Below are 15,237 nucleotides of genomic sequence, written 5' to 3'. Positions count from 1 at the left end.
CGGCAAAAAGAGACATAACAGACAGGGGTTCTGGGGCACCTGGGTGGCTTCGTCGGTTAAGCATCCAACTTCAGCTCAGGTCACGGTCTCACGGTTCATGAGTTCAAGCCCCACGTCAGGCTCTGCGCTGACAGCTCGGAGCCTGGAGCCTGCTTCAGATTCTGTGTGCGTCTCTCTCTGCCTCTACCCTGTTCATGCCCTGTCTCTGTCTGTCAAAAATAAATAAACATTAAAAAAAATTAATAGATAGGGGTTCAGTAATCAAGAGCAGAGGGGAAGGAGGGGAAAATTATTCCTGGCAACCTGTGCAAACTAACTCCTGGGATTGATTATAAAATTTAGCTCTGAGTTCACTGGCAGACAAAATAAAAATAGATCACTGATGCATCATGTTCTCTTATAATCTCATTAAAGAAAACTTCCTGTTATATCAGGAAAGACTTGCATTCTATTAGCAGATGACTGTAAGAGGAATATTTGTATGCTCTTTTATATGTGGGACCAAAAAGAACACAGTCAGGATTATATTTTAAATATTTATCAAAATATAGATGTTTCCGGAAATCGTCTTTCATCTTCCCTTCATGCTCTCCAAGTACATAATTACTTGCTTTTAAAATTAAATAATACCTGTAAAAACAAACTTAAATCACCTCACATACAACAGATCATCCTTGATTTAGCAGCTTTTACTTGGTTTATCATAAGTCTATGTGGTTTAACATAGTATTTTATTTTAATGCTATATTTAAAAAAATTTTTTTTAACATTTATTCATTTTTGAGAGACAGAGTGCGAGCAGGGGAGGGACGGAGAGAGAGGGAGACACAGAATCCGAAGCAGACTCCAGGCCCTGAGCTGTCAGCACAGAGCCCGACACGGGGCTCGAACCCATGGACCGCGAGGCCATGACCTGAGCCAAAGTCGGATACTTAAACGACTAAGCCTCCCAGGTGCCCCTCTTTTACTGCTATGTTTAATTCCTACTTACAGTTTCTTAATAGAAATATTAAAGAACAACATTCAGCTGAGTAAAATTGAGAGCCCTTATTGGCTTCATTCAGTGATTCATGAATCTGACAGCACCTCACTGGACAGCGGACAGAGCAGAGCTCCAAAGAGTCGTACGATTTGAGAAGGTTTTATAGAGCAAAGTGAGCAGGAACAAGGAAGTTATTTTGGGCAAAACAAACTGGTTACTGTTATAAGATTACTTTTCTTATATGAAGCAAAGGGAGCCCTGTCAGGTAACTTGTGCAGGCAAGCACTGATTGGTTGACCTAAGCCTTTGTTTTCTGGGAAAGTCAAGCATAGGAATGTGGGTAAGCTTTGGTTTGCTGATATGGGGCTTAGCATAAGGGATTCCATCTTGGGCTCAGCCTGAGATAATGCATGAAGTTCACTCCCCTTGAGAAGAGACCATGAGTTAAAAAATAGAGCCTAACTAGTATGTTGATTATGGCATCAAAAACAATATTTTTTTACAAAGCTTGGAAAAATGAATTAGAACCAAGACTGCACTGAGCTTATTAAACATGCTTGGGAATAATTTAAAGCTCTTCATAAGTTGTTTACATACCAAATACTGACAACAACTAAAAATAGCTCTTCTGTGTTTTATCTGTATTGTCCTTTTATTAAGCCTCCCAAAACCTCTATTCTGTAACATTTTCTTTCTCCCAGCACTTTGAAGTGGGACCGAAACTTTGAATACTTGAAAATATCAATGTTGCATTTTTAAGTGACATCTCACAAGTAGACTTTCGATTAATTCAAATGGTTCAATTAATGCATCTGTATAATTAAAGCTATATAGATACTGACAAGATAAAAATAGCTCAGTGATCAGAACCAGGCCCCTAGAACTATAGAAAGTTCCAAAACCATCCGTGGAACAGGCTTCCTTTTTGAACAGCTGGTTTGTGTTGCAAAAGATCACAGAAAGCTCAAGATAGCATTTTCTTTGTGTATAAGACTTGTGAGTAAGAGTTAACAAGATCTGTAGTTAGGAAATCCCATCACAAATTTTCAAGGGGTGTGTGTGTGTGGATTTCTTTTGTAATTTGTGCACTGACTGGTGTTTCTGATAGTGGTTGTCGCTCATGGAGGTGGGAAGAGGGGGAGCCTTTTCATACCACCTGCAGTGCCCTCCTGTGATGTGAGGCCTGCTTTGGGGCTCACTGTAATGGTATTGGAGGTGACTTAAGGTTCTAAACTACTCAACTCTTCAGGAATGGTCCCTGAGCTTTGCAGATTGAGCATCAGATGGCCATGTCCAAGTATCAGCCACATTACATAGCACCCAACACACCCAGCCTGGGGTGGGGCTGGGATTTAGGCAAGAGAAATGGTGATGTAGTAAAAGAGCCCAGCATACAAGCTGAGGGAGAAATTTCTGCTCTAAGGCTCCGTGCAGGATTCCAATTGGTTCCCTTTATTGGTAAGGTTTTTCTTTGTGGGTTTTCTTTCTGGTCTGTTGAGGACTTGACCAATAGCCCCTGGAATGTGTCAGCTCTAATTGCCTGTGTGGATTGGCACAAGTCGTGCCTCAAAATTGGAATGCTGTCACATATAACATAGTCCTGCAGAGGAATAAATGTGGCCTGGAAAATGTTTTATCCAAACATTCCTTAAAAGCAATTGTGTTCTGCCATGGTAAGGGGGCAGACAACCTTTACAGGACCAGCTGAGTGAATCGCCAGGAAGCCGGAGTCTCGACACGCATCAGGACGCTGCTACCTCTCCTGGCCCCTAAAAAAAGCAGATTTCCTTTTCCTCCCAGGACATCGAACAATGGCCAATCGCACTCTGGGGTACCCCAGCACCGTTGTAGCCAGGGAAGCTTTCCAAAAGAAGTTGGTAATTGGAGAGCTGTGAAGACAGACGAGGCATCCATGGACGCAGATTTACTTTGGGGTGAGCCTCCTAATTGACGAGTGCCTTACACAAGTGTTGCCTGATGGGCAGGTAATAGCTGCCAAGCAAACCTCGTTGGAACAAGTTTGAAGAAAGCATGGAAGCCGTCTTCAGGAGGAGATCTGCCACTAAGAAAAAGGCCATGAGCTGAGGATATAACATGATTAGAGAGATGAAGAGAGAACACCGGAATCTATGCAGCGTCTCATAGGTGCCACTGTGAGTTGGCATTTTTACCAATATTATCTGAGGACTCTGAAGGTCAAGCACTCACATTCTTTGGCAGCACCTGTTTTCTTTAGAAATAACTGCGGCAATCTGGTTCCTGTGAACCAATTAAGCGGTAAATATCGGGGCGCATAGACACATCGGTTCTTTGCTTATTCACTGTACTTCCCTCTGCACCTGGCAGACAGGTGCTGGGTGAAAAACACAGGTACCTGAACCAGATACTACCACATAGTTGGGAAAACATTCATTCCTCGTGTCATAAGCCCAGAATTATTCCTCTTGCCTCAGAAATACACCTCAGTAAAGGCACACGGCAGACACCAAAGCATTGTTGAAAATAAAAACCCCAGTTATTTTGGCTCCGTAAAACTTATCAACTAGGTGAGTGACTTAAGTTTTTGAGAAATTAGCAAAATTGACTTGCTCTTTTTGTCACGAAAGATTGAGTTGGGTGGCGACTAGTAGCGGAGCCAGAACTCTGTATCCGTTGGAGAGAGATAATCAAGAGCTGCCACCAGGGAAGGACTCTCTACAAGAGAAACTCTCCAGAACATTCCCATAGAAAAACTCAGACCCACAGGAAATGTCTAGTTGAGATGATGGATCACAGACCACCCCACTTGCCAAACTTCCATTTCAACCTCTTGCAGCCACCATCACGTGAAGAAACAATTCTCCTTTCTGTCCTGGGATACATCTTTTCTTGGGAAATGACAAACTGTGGTTTCTAAACATTTCATGTTTGATATGTGACATTTTCCCAAGAGACCTGTCCCTATCCTCACCGTGCAATGGAATGGACACAAAGATGCTTCTTTTTCTAGTTGGCGTCTGGGTGGCTCAGTCAGTTAAGTGGCCAACTCTTGATTTCATCTCAGGTCATCATATCATGGTTTCCGTGATTGAGCCCCATGTAGGGGTCCACACTGAAAGCACAGAGCCTACTTGGGATTCCCTCTCTCCCCCTCTCTCTGACCCTTCCCCTCACTCAAACATGTGCTCTTCATCCATCTCTCTCTCTTTCTCTCTCTCTCTCAAAATAAGTGAATAAACTTAAAAAATTATGCTTCTTTTGTTAGAGAAGAACAACGCTGTTTTTGGAGGGCCAGGCAGATAGGCAAGCATCTCCCAGCAGAGAATGGGACCGAGACCATCAAGATCCCTGGAGACATGACATTATTGATACTATCTTCAGACTGATGGTCTGTCCAATGCGTGCAGTGTCTGGAAACTATCGCTTCCTGAAAGGGTCTTGTTTTTATGAACACTGTTTCATAAACTGAATCTCCTTGGCTAGACCGTAATTGACAAATGCTGGTGTTAGATGCTGCATCAGATTTATCTGGAACATTTTTTAAAACAGTGTAAAATCCCCTTCCCGTTCTCCAAAATGATCTGATTCAGTAGGTCATGGATGCACCTAGGAATCTTCAGTTTTAAAAGTTCTTCCCTGCTGTGTACCCTGGCTTGGGACCTTTGAGGGCAGGTGGAGTGCTTGTCCACATGGGAGTTTAGAGTTTTGCTCTACCCCACATGGTAGATTTTTCTTTTTCTTTTTCTTTTTTAAGTTTATTTATTTATCTTAGAGAGAGCAAGCAGGGGAGGGGCAGAGAGAGAGGCAGAGAGAGAATCCCAAGCAGACCCTGAACTGTCAGCATGGAGCCCAATGCAGGGCTTGAACTCACGAACCGTGAGATTATGACTTGAGCCGAAATCAAGAGTTGGATGCTTAACCAACTGAGCCACCCAGGCTCCCCAGATTTTTCAAACTGTCTTCAAAGAGGACCTGGCAACAGAATTTGGTCTGATTGGTCCAAATCTTTATTATTGGCAGAAATATCCAGCCATTTTAGATTGATAAAGCCTGTTTTGTATACAGTTTATTATTCTTTGAACGTTCTCAGGAATAAAGTAGTCATTCTCCTCTGTGCTTCTGAGTTAGATTGCTATAGGTTGAATCATGTTTCTCCCAAAAATGTATGTGGGCATCCTAATTCCCAGTACCTCAGAATGTGACCTTATTTGGAGACAGGGTCTTCATAGAACTAATTAAATTAAAATGAGGCCATTAGGGTGGGCCTTAATCCAATATGACTGGTATCTTTGTTAAGAGAGGAAATTTGGACATAGACACGGGTAGAGGAAAGATGATGTGAAGAGATGGCAAAAAGATGGCTGTCTGTAAACCAAGGAGAGAGGCCTAGAATAGATCCTTCCCTAACAGCCCTCAGAAGGAACCAGTCCTGCTGACACTTTCTGATTTTGAACTTCCAGCCTCCAGAGCTGTGAGGAAATAAATTTATGTTGTTGGGCCACCCCGTTTGTGGTGTTTTGGTACAGCAGCCCTAGGAAGCGAGCACATAAACATCAGTCAATCTTTGGTGGCCCCGCCTCTGTCTTCCTTCTTAATAAATGTAACATTTCTCCTGTGTAATTTTGTTTTCCTAGTATAAGTAGTCTTGCTGGGAGGGTAACTCTCTTTTGTTACCCCAGTAGAAGCCAAGGCAACCAGATTTTTCTTCTAAATCCCCATATTCTAGCAAAGGAACTGGCCAGTGTCTTAAGCTCAGCAAATTGGATGCTCTCTTCTGGAACTTTCCATTTTGAGGGAGGGAAGCACAGATGGAGGGGGCCTGAGGGGGCTCAGCAGCCTCTGCAGCACTGGTGGTGGCCTCAGCAGCATCTCTGCTGGCTGTTCCTGTAGCAGGAAGCTGGTTTCTCTTTCCTGCCTCCAGTCCTTCCAGACCTTCCTTGGTCACCACTAATCCCCAAGTCTGATCTGCCTGAATCTTGTTTTTCTGAACATCATATGAAATTATCAATAGTCAATCTTTGTTATGACTTGCAAAAAAACCCAGTTTCATATGGTTCAACCTAGTAACTTTGCCAGAGTAATTTTCTACTATTTGTTGCTAAGAACCTCAATACACTTGCAATGCATTTCACACATGCATTATTATAACCCACTAATACAATTTCCAGGTGTCCAACACCATTATATTCCCAATACCTGTAGAGTGCTTATTGCATTACAGGTATTCAATAAATGTTTCATGGTCTGGTTGTTTTTGACTTTCAGATTGTATTTTAGTTATTTGTAGATCTGTCTCTTACAGGAGACTGTGAGAGCCTTGTGGCCAGAGGTTGTGAATTTATCATCTCTGAATCTCCAGCAACTTACACAGTTCCTGGTAACATAAGTTGTTGAATGAATGGACTCGGTGAAAAATATAATTTTTGTAAGAAAAAAAGGATCCATGAAAGCACCTAGTAAATTTTTTTACTTACAGACTCCTAGTTATATCAATAACTTAAAAGTCATGCAGCTAAGTTCTTAATTTCAAAGACAAAAAGAGTAATTGTTCCTGTTATCATTGCTGTGTAACCAATCACCTTAAACTGATGGCTTAAAATGGCAATAATTATTTTTATTACCTTTCCTGGTCCTGAGCACTGACTCAGCTCAGCTGAGTAATACTTGCCTGAGGTTCTTTGTGCAGAAAAAGTCAATGGCTGTTCCTGGAACTGTCTGAAGCCTTCTTTACTCATGTGTATGACAGTTGATGTTGACTGTCAGCTAGGATCTCAGCTGAGGCTTTTGGCTAGAACACTCAAACATGGTCTGTCCATGTGGTTTCAATTTCCCCACGGCATGGTGAGCAGTTTCCAAGAACAAGTGCCTGAAGAGAACCAGATAAAAGTTACACCCCCTTTTATGATCAAGCCTTGTGTGTCATGTAGTACCACCTCCATTACAGGCCCAAGTCCAGTCAGATCCAAGGGGACAAGACATGACCCCCACAAGGAATGAGAAGATTGTCCATATCATAATGTAAGATGGTCATGTGGGATGGGATCTATTGTGGCACCCAACCCCTCCTTCAAAACTTCCATGTCTCATGCCATAAACTTGAAGTCTAGGATTTTGTCATTTAAATAAGATCCAAATATGGATAAAGCCAAGGTGAAAATCCCTGAGTACTGTTTCTCTTGATCTAAAGACCTATAAACTAAGTGTCCAATGTAAGATGGGAAGAGTGTTTTCTTTCCTCAAAGGAGATGAGAGGTTTATAAAACTAAGTAGGAAGAAGATAGGAGGCAACTTGATTAGAATGTAAAAGAAGACAAGAGGACCATGACCCCATAGCCTTCATCAGGCTTGAGGAGCAGCCAAGTCCCCATTTTCCCAGACAGCCAGCCTCATCGGGTAGCCAAACATGGGACCTGAACTGTGGAAAACAATGACTGAAGGAGGTGTTTGAAAGGATGAAACTAAGGAAGCATTGGAGAGTTTTACGAATTCGGCATGAATCAAAAACAAAAGCAAAAAAACAGGCAAGAGTTTCCAACCCCTCTGAAAAAGGCACAGAAGTGTGGGAAGGTCAGCCAACCACTAGAAACAGGGGAATGGGATGTGGACAATGTAAAGCATATCTTCCTGACAACGAGGAGGCCACAGCAAGTCCTCTGATACCAGGGCCACATGAAGCAAACACAGAGGGTATGGTGATGGGCCTGGGCTTGTCTGCCATGAGATCCATTCCTCATTGTCCCCCTACTCTGTCCGCCAATATGGGGAAGCTACCCCTTACAGACTGCATTTCTGTGATTCCCATCTCACGCGGCTTCCCACTGAGTTTAACTAGGGGAGACACCGGCAGGACATGGGGCGAGGGAAAGGAGGAATCTAGGAAACCTCTCCTGTCTTATTTTGCCTCAAACAACATTTCCAGCAAAGGTTGGGTGTACGTCAAGCCTTCATCTCCCAACAGGGAGGCTACTCTGATGCAGTCCCTGAGCTCTGGTGGCACTGTTTCCTCTCTTGTCCCTCTGGCTTAGGGGTGGTGGCAGCTTCCCGCTGTTGCTCACCTTTGAGTTGAGCTAAAAGTCCCCCGTGTGGTTTCTCAGCTCTTTCATCACCTGGGTAACCAGTTCTGCACACCAGATTTCTATTTCAACACCAGTGTTTTTCATTTTCCCGTTTTGGCCCTGTTTGATATAGAAGATCAGTTCTTGGACATGATCTGATGGGTTCTGATATACCCCAGGGATCAGTGAAGAGAAAAGAGTACCACAGACCAAATACGTGCCTTCCATAGGCCCCATACGCCTCCACCGGGAACCACGTGTTACTTAGGGAAGAGAGAAAAAAGATGAGTGGGCAGAACAAATCCCATACTGAGTAATTAGCCAAAAGAAACAGCTTGTAAGCTGAGGTGATAGTTATTTTTACTTGGCAGGCTTTATTGTTCCGCTACCTAAATGAAATGAGAGGCTTATAAGTTAAGGGGATTCAGGATAAAAACCTACAATTCCTTTCTTCACATCTGAATACACAGTCTTAAAACAAACATCTGCCACGTTAAGGATTTCAAATTTGCCCTCTACGCAATGGCAATGCTCTGAAGGCTTCTAAGCAGAGGCTGACATATTTGATCATTGCTTGAGAAAGATCCTCTTGCTGAACTGTGAAGAATGTTTTAGAAGCGACAAGATCGGGGTGCCTGGGTGGCGCAGTTGGTTAAGCGTCCGACTTCAGCCAGGTCACGATCTCGCGCTCCGTGAGTTCGAGCCCCGCGTCGGGCTCTGGGCTGATGGCTCAGAGCCTGGAGCCTGTTTCGGATTCTGTGCCTCCCTCTCTCTCTGCCCCTCCCCTGTTCATGCTCTGTCTCTCTCTGTCCCAAAAATAAATAAAAACGTTGAAAAAAATTAAAAAAAAAAAAAAAGAAGCGACAAGATAAGAGACAGACAGACCTGTTTGTCTTTTTATAACAGCATAAATTGAGGGGTCCAGAAGTGACCTTTTTTTAGGGATTTGAACAATCCGGTCATAAAGAACAATTTTATATACCCTCCAATAAGTGTCCCTATTGATAAAGATGGCAATACAATTCCTTTTCCTTCATTATCAAGTACAGATCCCAAAACAAATTTCCTTAAAGACTCTGAGGAAAACACAAATCCAGAAAATAAAAAAACATTAAAGCCTACTTTCCCAGACTTCTGAGCATGGGCAATGATATCACATTGCAAATGGAGCCTTTTGAATACACACAAATTGATGAAAAATTTGCTTCGAGACCCTCTGGTTGAAATAAATGTTGGAATTCTCCCTCTTGCTACCATGCAACTAGAGGGTCATTTCAGAAACTCGTCGCAGTTATTCACACTATTTAATAATTTTTCACTGTCTCATGAAACACTTGGTAACTGACAAATGGTGAGGAAGTTCTTGTCTGCATCAGAGTTTCTCGATGACAGAAATATTGACATTTGGGGGCCATATAATTCTTTATTGAGGGAGGCTATCCTGTACATCATAGGATGTTTAGTTGCGTCCTTGGCCTTTAACCACCAGACGCCAGTAGCCCTTCCTGAATTGTAACAACCCAAAGTGTCTCCAGATCTTGTCAAATATTCCAGAGGCAAGGGAGCAAAAGTGCTCCCACCTCAGAGTCCCCGGTTTAGATGGAGTCACCCATGGGATACAAATCAAGATACACACACCTGTAAGCTGCACTCATGATTTTGTAGATGATGGCATGCCTGACAAAAAAACGAATAATAATGATGATAACTTGGTTCATTGTTTCTTTCACTGTAAGCTGTGAGCTCCTGGGGTGCACAACCAGTTACTCTTGACTTTCAAGGATTATAGTAGTGGAATGAACATCAGAAGCCCTATTTGCTGGTCCTCCATTTGCATAGAAAACATTGTTCCAGTCTTCCTTCTTTATGAAAAGCGGTTTATCAATTCTCTTGCGTGAATTTGCAGAGTTGGGTTATCTCACACAGGGTTTATATTCCAGCCTTATCTCTGTTTGGCAAATGAAAGGCTTTGCCCACTGACAAGCTCTGATGGAGAAAGCATTTTGGGGAGTAGAGGCTCTTCCTTCTCCTGTATCTATCAAATCAAGTCAAAGAAGTGACTGTGGAGTCTGCCTCTATCAGTGATGGAAACCATGTCTCAGTGCTGGCCACAGGGAAGGCACAGTGTGAGAGCAGATTTTAGCATCTTTCAGGTTTTCACCAGAGTGAAATCCCTGCCCAAACAGAATTTACTGAGGGCAGAGGTTACTGATTCAGCCTGTTTTGTTCATGTTTGTGAACCCAAAACCTAAAACAAAATCCGGTATATAGGATAAGCTCAGTAATTATTTGTTGAATGAATGATAATTCCTACTCACTGGTCCCATCATAGAAAAACACAGTAGGGCAACCTACGAATCAGAAAAAAAAAAATTGTTAAGCACTTTCATAGATCACCTAATCCAATACTTTTGTTTTATTGAAGAAAGAAATACTGAGAACACTCTCAGACAGTGCCTCAGTTACAGAGTTGGGGCTGTAACACTATCCCAGGCCTTTCCTCAATTGAACAAACATTTATTAGACTTCCATGAACTAAATTGTGCACTGGGTGCTGGGAACCCAAGATAAATAAGGGCTGGTCCAAAGTAGGAAACAAAGGATTGGGATGGCTCTATTCTGAGAGAGATCCCTGGGGATGGGATGTGACCATTCCCAAAACCCCCTGCAGCAGGACAGAGACAGAGAACAAAGAGCCACTTCTTCTGGTCACATGCAAGCAGCAGGTTGGCTTTTAAAGACTCCTAGTAAAAGATAAGAGCACCATGGGATTCCTCCTTTGAATCTTCCCCATGAAGTGAAGCCCAGTTGACCACTTTGTTTTGTATTTCTCACTACACTTGTTTGGTTGCTTTGGTATCACATACAGACATCAAACCCTTTGGTTAAATGTGAGCTCCCTGCATAGGTGCCCCCCCCAACCACACATGCACTTCCCTTCCTGTCCCTTTCCCTGTGTCCCCTCCTTCCTTTCACATCCACTGTGCCCTTAAGTGTTCACGGATCTCACTATTCCAGATCCCTGATGAAGAGTAAATAAATCAGAATCGATCCTAGCACCTCTGAGTTAGAGTTGGTTCTTGTGCCACACCACAACAAAATTGAAACACACACACACACACACACACACACACACACACACACACGGAAAATCCTACAGGAGCAATTCCTCATTGTTGACTATCAGAGGCTGTAAGTAGGCATATTCAGGGGATAGCCAGACCTCCCTGGGGCTCCATGACACCTGCCACAGCAGCTTCTATTGAGTTCACCTCTGTCAGGCTCTGAATGCAGCCAGTGGTTTCTCAGAACACCAGGATATGAGCAGGGGGAAGATGCCCGCACACACATGGCGATGTGAAATTCGGTATTTCGCAAAATGAACCACCACCACTTGATCGAAAGTTCTCAGTTTTCTGTACTGTTTAATTTAATTTTGTTTCAAATGAAGAAATTAGCGTTACACCCATATTTGAGGACTAGCCAAACTGCATGACTTCACATCGCCTTTAGAGCAGTATTGGATTACATAACTTTTTAGCTTGTTTGCTCCCAACATCCTGAGATCCGGGATTTTCTATATGGTTCAGAATGGAGATGTGGGCCTGAGAGGGTTTCCATCGCTGGGGCTGGCCAGACCTTCATGATGTCACCTGAGTAACACATCTGTGTTCTTTCAGTTGGGTTGGCATGTGTAGGAGAGAAAATCCTACTTTGGGGGAAAAGCCGGAGAGATTATATTGGGCCTTTTTCTTTACCACTAATTTCTTGCCTTGCTCTTTAATTATGTCTGTTCTCACAGGCTGACTTCCCTAGTTTTGATCACACAGTACAGAGCCTCCCTCAGTACGTTCTGTTCCTTTCACTAGGTCTCTGACCAATTACAGGAACATACTCCTCTCTTCTCCAAACAGCCATTACTGGCTGAAATCAAGAAACCAACTCAAAGTATTTCAGGGAAATTAAGACACAATCAGGAAAAAACCTGAAGCGATTCCTTCATTTTTTTAAAAATGCCATTAAAACGGCATTCTTATTATAATTTCAGGTAATAACTTTAATAAGTTATTCATATCTATTGATATAATTATCAAATATGTATATTAACAATTTCTGCAATCTCATGGGATCTCGTTGGATATTTCAAAAGAGATCTAAAAATAACATTTCCTTCATTATCTCTGACCTGGAATATTATAAACCAGGATCTTATTTTCCTTTGTTCAGCACAAAAAACGTGGTTGCATAGTCACAGGGAGGGCAGAAAATAGAGCAACTGATTTAAAATGATTTAAAACCGATTTTTAGCAGATTAACAATAAAGAGATGAAACCCAGTTTTAGCTAGAATTACAAGGTAATAGTCTTTGATAGAAACAAAAGCATGTGTCAGCTTAAAGCCCAGAGGCAGGTTTGCAGTAAAGCTCTTAAAATTCACAATGTCCTGGCTTTTCATTTTTATAGGCCCTTTCTAAGGCTCTGAATCAAATTTTGTATTTGTAATTTCTATTCCTTAAAAAAATGACAAAAAACACAACTCCTCCCTTATGTAAGTTTCCTGAATATAAAGCCTAGATGCACCCATCTAAGGCCTATAAGCCAAGGAAGCTCCAATACACCTTATTTACAGATAGAAAAGCCATGTCTTCTCAAGACCAGTAACTCAAATGAGCACAATGAGTGTTTTGACTTTTTCCCCCTTAGACACAGCAGTAAAAGTTCTCACAGGTATACAGATGAAGATTTCTATGGACTGAAAACAATACAATATTTCAATGACTCTAGAAGTAGGTTATACTGTCCCTCTTAGTAGCTTTGCTGCTATGTAACCATCCATTTTATCAAGAGTCTTGTCAGTGGGACTTGTATAATATTTGTATTTTCATTACCACATTAGTCAATCGGTGCCAAGTGTTAGGTTGAACCCTAAAGAATTGCCAATATACAACAAATCATGACCTGAAAAACTAGTTTCATAGGGTTTAGCTTAATGGTGTTCAACCATATGTTAATTACAAAAGCAAAAGCTGGCAATATACCTTATGGGAGTAGTTTAGCTTTTGTTTCTAAAGAGAGTTGCTTCCAAATTCTACACTAGAGCTGTCTAATAGAAAAAGAACTTCCAGTTTCTGGTTCTGCATGTAAAGAGCTTGGAAGTGGCCACTTCATCTTAACAACTGGTACAAACCTGAACAGTCTGAAAAATCAGTAAGTCTTCTTGGATCCATAAAAGAGGAGAAAACTGCTCCCTCTAGAATTGGAGAAACAGACAGGCAAATACAGGCCATCACTGCTTACAAGGCTAGAGACTCACGGGGTGTCTGGGTGGCTCACTAGGTTAAGTGTCCAACTTTGGCTCAGGTCATGATCTTGCAGTTCACGGGTTCAAGGCCTGCGTTGAGCTGCATGCTGACATTTCAGAGCCTGGGGCCTCCTTTGGATTTTGTGTGTCTCTCTCTCTCTGCCCCTCCCCTGCTCTCTCTCTCTTTCTCTCTCTCAAAAATAAAACATTAAAAATAAAAATAAAAATAAAATAAATAAAATAAAATAAAAAGACCAGAGATTCACAAGCAGGAACCAGTGCAAGAAACATTGCCAGGGTAGGAAAAACTGAACCATAATGCATGAATTGCAGAAGATTCAGTGCAAACAATTCTGAGAGATAAAAACTCCGGAGGGACACAGTCACACGGGGGACCCCACAATATTGTAAGATTTACCTCCAGGAGCTCTACCATGGGAGAACAATTCCATAGTACATCCAGCATGGAGAGCAGAAAAGTAGCCACTTTGAAATATACCCAAGCACTCTGTTCTTGACATGGCCTGCCCTTGAGGGCAACTAATTAACCAAAGGTTAACTAGCTGGAGTATCAGAACTTAATGGACCTAGAAAAGGGAAAAAGCAACTCAAGCCCACTCTAACCATCATGTGCCACCTAATGGTGGTGGAGAAAAAAACTGGGAAACTCTTGTGAAGTTCACAGTCCAGAGGCAGAGGTTCCATAAAAGACTGAAACCTCACCAATAGACTACAGAATGCTTCCCCTGCTGACTCAACACTAAGCTAGTAAGACCTGTTTATAGCAGTTTCTTTTCCCCAATGTCGTGTATAGCTAGCAAGAAAAAATTACAAGGCATACTAAAAGGCAAAAACATAATTTGAAGAGCCAGAGAAAGCATCAGAATGAGACATGGCAAGGATGTTGCAATTATCAAATTGGGAATTAAAAACAATTTTGACTAATGTGTTAAGGGCTCTAAAGGATAAAGTAGACATGCAAGAACAGAGAGATGGATAGATGGACAATGTAAGCGGAGAGATGGAAATCCTAAGAACAAAAAGGAATGCTAGAGAAATAGAACACAGGGTACAAATGTCAGCCACGTATGTAATTTTAAGTTTTATGGTAATTGTATTAAAAAAGTAGAAAGAAACAGGTGAAATTAATTTTAATAATATACTTTATTTAATCCCATATAGCCAAAATAGTATTATTTAGACATGTAATCAGTATCAAAAATTAATGAAACATTTTACATTCTTTTTTTGTACTGTCTTTGAAATATGATGTGTGTATTTACACTTTGTTATATCTCAGTTCAGATTAGACATATTTCAACTGCTCAAAATCCACATATGCCTAGTAGCTAGTGTATTGAAATTCTAGACCCTTCCCTTACAAACTGGGGGATCCTGGACACATGATTTAACCATTCTGCATCTGCTCACTTCCCTGTAAAATGGAGTTATATATATTTAAAAAAACCTACATCATAAGGTAATATGTGAGGTTAAACAGGTTAACAGAGAACAGTACCTGGTAGGTGCTCAGCAAACTGCAATTATAGCATCATCATCTTAGGAAATGGGTCATTCAACTAGCCATTTTGTCTCTTTCACTTTGAATTTTAGTTGGCAGACATAAGCAAAGACTTACACGAACATTGCCCCCGCTATTTTTAACAATTTCTGGTCAGACATGTAACCAAAAGTTTAACAAATAGAATCACAGAATATTCTCAGAAATAACTGATGGTTTGATCCATTTATGAGATTAGAGTCTAGAGGGCTTACACATTCACTCTCAAGGTGGGGAAATATAGGCCCAGGTTACAGTCTGAATATAAAAAGCTCATTACAGTGGAATTGCTAAGAAGCCAAAGACAGAACAACTTGAGAAATATCAAGACTACCATTTACTGATCAGCAACTACAGGC

The sequence above is a fragment of the Prionailurus viverrinus genome, chromosome F1 (genome assembly GCF_022837055.1).
Source record: "Prionailurus viverrinus isolate Anna chromosome F1, UM_Priviv_1.0, whole genome shotgun sequence".
In the NCBI taxonomy this organism is placed as follows: Eukaryota; Metazoa; Chordata; class Mammalia; order Carnivora; family Felidae; genus Prionailurus; species Prionailurus viverrinus.
The sequence above is the reverse complement of the archived record's forward strand: the minus strand, read 5'-3'. Positions refer to the sequence as shown.